This window comes from Carlito syrichta, unplaced genomic scaffold (assembly GCF_000164805.1).
Source record: "Carlito syrichta isolate Samal-C Ts95f unplaced genomic scaffold, Tarsius_syrichta-2.0.1 Scaffold301784, whole genome shotgun sequence".
NCBI lineage: Eukaryota > Metazoa > Chordata > Mammalia > Primates > Tarsiidae > Carlito > Carlito syrichta.
This window is the reverse complement of record NW_007245880.1, coordinates 362,795-367,356: the sequence shown is the minus strand read 5'-3', so window position 1 is coordinate 367,356 and position 4,562 is coordinate 362,795. Positions and strand designations below refer to the sequence as shown.

The 4,562-nt window shown below is 36.3% G+C and overlaps 1 protein-coding gene across 1 annotated transcript in view; it reads right to left on the bottom strand.

Annotated features, from left to right (window-relative positions):
- The window catches only part of IFT74 (intraflagellar transport 74), a 115,954-nt gene that overhangs the window by 103,013 nt on the left and 8,379 nt on the right, over positions 1-4,562 (bottom strand). The window lies entirely within an intron of this gene.

The window sequence follows — 4,562 nt, the reverse complement described above, 5'->3', positions numbered from 1 at the left end:
CACTGCATTCCAGTCTGGGCGACAGAGTGAGACCCCAACTCAAAAAAAAAAAAAGATGGCAATCTTACGATGTTGGTCAGGCTGGTCTTGAACTCCTAACCTCAAGCAATCCTCCCACCTCAGCCTCCCAAGTAATTAGAATTATCAGTGCAAGACATCATGTCCAATTTATAATTCCATTTTTGTAAAACAAAAAAGTCAAGAAAGCCAGGAACAATAGCATGCCTATAGTCCCAGCTACTTGGTAAGCAGAGATGGGACAAGTGCTTGACTCCAGGACTTTGAGACCAGTCTAGGTAATACAGTGAGTCCCTGACTCTTAAACAAAATTTTTAAATAATATAAATATAAACAATTTTTTTAAAGTCTGCAGGATCATATGAAAAAATAGCAATAGCGATCACTATGTAATAATATTATAGTTTACTTTTATTTTCTCCTTTATACAATTTGGTGTTTTCAGCATTATTACAATGAGCATATATTACCTTTAAAATTAGGAAAAAATAAGAAAATTTCCATCTTGAAGAATATAGATGTAATTCCATCACAAGATGACCATTAAGTACTAAAGGGCTTATATCATTCAGCAAGCATTTGTACTCTTGGTCAACAAGATTCTCTACTTCAGATCTGCAAAATTCAATGTAATACTGTACACCCTCAGGAAAGGACAAAGACTCGCTTCTTGTCAGTTCATATAGTAAAAGCAGGCACAAGGTCTAAAAGATAACCTGAAACTGTTCCAAGACAACTTTACTTTTTCTTTACTTTTTTCCTTAGCCTCTTTTATTTCTTCTCTCATCTCTACCAAAGAGCAAAGCAGTAGATTAAGTGAGGCAGAGACTTTAGATAGGGGTTGGATACAACCATTGTCATTCATTTTGGTTGTTTTTAATTGTAGCTAGTAGCCTTTAATCCAATTAGACAAGTTCCTAAGTGATTCTGAGTTCAACAGTACACATTCCAGAGAATGTGTTGAACACAAGAACACTGGACCTGTATGTCTCACCCATACAAAAAATTAATTCAAGATGGATTAAAGACTGTAAGACCTGAAACTATAAACATTCTGGAAGAAAATTTAGAAAAAAATTCTTTTGGACATTGGCTTCAGCAAAGAATTTGTAATGAAATCCTGAAAAGCAAATGCAACAAAAACAAAAATAGACAAATAGGATTTTTTGTGATTAACCCAAATTACTTTCTTAATTAACACAGGTGCCAGGTGTTTGGTGACAAATAGAATTTAATTAAATTAAAAAGCTTCTATACAACAAAAGAAACAATCAACAGAGAAAACAGACCATCCACAGAATGGAAGAAATATTTGCAAACTATGCATCCAACAAAGGGCTAATATCCTGACTCTACATGGAAATCAAACAACTCAGCAAGAAAAAGACAAATAACCACATTAAAAAGTGAGCAAAGGCCATGAATATACATTTTTCAAAAGAAGATATATAAACGGCCAACAAACATGAAAAATACTCAACATCACTAATTAACAGAGAAATGCAAATTACAACCACAATGAGATACCATCTCACACCAGTCAGAATGGCTAATAATGTAAACTAAAAGTAAAATAACAGATGTTGGCAAGGTTACAGAGGAAATGGAAAGCTTATACAATGGTGGTGGTAATGTAAATTAGCCCAGCCTTTATGAAAAGCAGCATGGAGATTTCTCAAAGAACTAAAAATAGAACTACCATTAGATCCAGTAATTCCACTATTAGGTATATAACCAAAGGGAAAGAAACCACTGTATTAAAAAGATACCTACACCCATATTCATAAGTTTATTGCAGCATAATTCACAATAGTAAAGATGTGGAATCAACCTAAGTGTCCATCTAAGTGTCTGTCAATGGAGACTTGGATAACCAAAATGTGACCTACGTGTGTCTATCTCTATACCATGGAATACTACTCATATAATAGCTACTTGGAAGGTTGAGGTAGAAGGATCACCTGAGCACAGCAGGCCCAAATTATGGAGGCCATGAGCACCACTGCACTGCAGCCTGGGAGACAGAGTGAGATCTATACATATCTCCATACCATGGGATACTACTCAGCCATAAAAAAGAATGAAATCATGCCTTTGTAGCAGCATGGATGGAACTGGCGGCCATTACCCTAAGTGAAATAACTCAGAAACAGACAAAGGCCACATATTCTCACTTATAAAGGTGGGAACTAAATAATGGGTACACATGGACTTAAGAGAGTGGAATAACAGACACTGGAGACTACAAAAGATGGAAGGGGATGAAGGTTAAAAAATTAGCTATTAGGTAGGTATAATGTTCACTGTTTGAGTGATGGATACACTAAAAGTCCGGACCACAATGCAATATATGCATTTAGGAAATCTGCACTTGTACCGTCTGAATATAATAATACATTTAAAAATTTAAAAATAGCTGCACCTGACCACCGCCATCATGGGTCGCACGCCCGCTCCCGGGAAGGGCCTGTCCCAATCAGCGCTGCCCTACCGCCACAGTGATCCCACTTGGCTGAAGTTGACGTCTGATGACGTGAAGGAGCAGATTTACAAACTGGCGAATAAGGGCCTGACTGCTTCACAGATGGGTGTGATCCTGAGGGACTCACAGGCAATAAAATCTTGAGACTCTTTAAGTCAAAAGGGCTTGCTCCTGATATTCCTGAGGATCTCTACCATTTGATTAAGAAAGCAGTTGCTAGCCGGGCTTGGTGGCTCAGCCTGTAATCCCGCGCCTTTGGGAGGCTGAGGTGAGTGGATTGCCTGAGCCCGCGGGTTTGAGACCCGCCTGGGCAACTTGGCGAGACCTCATCTCTACAATAAATCAAAAAATTAGCCGGTCGTGGTAGCGCGCGCCTGTAATTCCAGCTACTCGGAAGGGTGAGGCGGAAGGATCGACGGAGCCCAGCAGCGAGGCCTGCGGTGGCCGGGAGCGGCCACTGCACTCCAGTCTGGGCGACAGAGTGAGACTCCAACTCAAAAAAAAAAAAAGAAAGCAGTTGCTGTTCAAGAGCATCTTGAGAGGAACAGAAAGGATAAGGATGCTGAATTCTGCCTGATTCTGATAGAGAGTCGAATTCACCGATTGGCTCAATATTACAAGACCAAGTGAGTCCCTCCCAATTGGAAATACGAATTGTCCACAGCCTCTGCCCTGGTTGCATAAATTTGTCTATGTAATTTGTAAGCAATAAAATGCTTGTTTAACTTAAAAAATTAGAATTAAAAAATAAATAAATAAAGAACCTAGCAAACAGTAGGTGGCCAATATATGTCAGATTCTTTCGATAAATATTTAATTAACAAGTATCTATTTTTACTAAATTAAAAGATACCCTGACGTAGTACCATATATATGAAGTCTTTAGAAAGATCACTTTAAAGTTGATGATGTTATGCTAATATTACCCGAAACTAGCAAAATCTGAAAACTTTAAGAAAAACCTGACTTTAACAAAATTACTCCCTCCAAAAACATGCTGCTCTTATGAATTAAACAAAGGACCCAGCATTATCTGTAGTTTGCAGTTAGCCTGTTTTAAGAGCTTGAACCTTTGTGACTATCAGAAGAATTACTATGTACATTTTGATGTATTCATTTCTTTCCATCTCATTTCTTTCCATGTATACATAAATGTATGTTTGTATGTTAAGTGGACACCCCACCGCTTTTTTTAGCTTAAAACTACATCGTAAAAGTATATGTGTTCTCAAATATCTCAGAAAATATTTTTTAGCAATTATCTAATAGCCGATTATAGGAACACACATATTATATTAAGATTCACCCGTAGGGAGGGGTAGGGGAAAAAAAGATTCACCTGTTGTAAGATCTTTTAGGTTGTTTCCAAATTTTTAATTTGGAAATGTATAATAATTAATTTAAAATAATAATGAAAATGTAATAACTATCTTTACAGAACATTCTTCTGCTTAGAATGATTAGTTTATAAATTTCATCCAACTTTTCTAATGTGGTATGTTTCCTTTACTGATTCTCTGATTTATGACACTCTCTTACATTAAGCTCTTAACATTTACTAGAGTTTATTTCCAGGTTATTGTGGCAATCAGAATATTATTTCACTCATTATTTATTTACTATACACACACACACACACACACACACACACACACACACACACACACATAGTACTTTTTCTTATTTTTGTTTCATTGTTCTATGAGTTTTAGAATAGTTTTAATGATATCACCCCCAGCCTCTAGAAGAAATCTCATGGAATTTTGATTGAAATTAAAATAGCTTAATATTGAAAGAGTTCTTAAAAATTAGTCAAGTTTGCCTTTTCATTTTAAGATTCTAAATCATATATATAAATTTTTTTTTTTTCTTACCACTTCATTGTCTCTTTTAATTTGGTGTTTTCAATGTTTGTAAATTCAAATATATAATAAAAATACTCTCCTTTTTCAGTATTTGGTATTTCTGTCATTTTTAATAAAGGCCTAGCCCATAAAAAGTTTATACAGCCAGGCTCGATGGCTCAGCCTGTAATCCTGCGCTTTGGGAGGCTGAGGTGAGT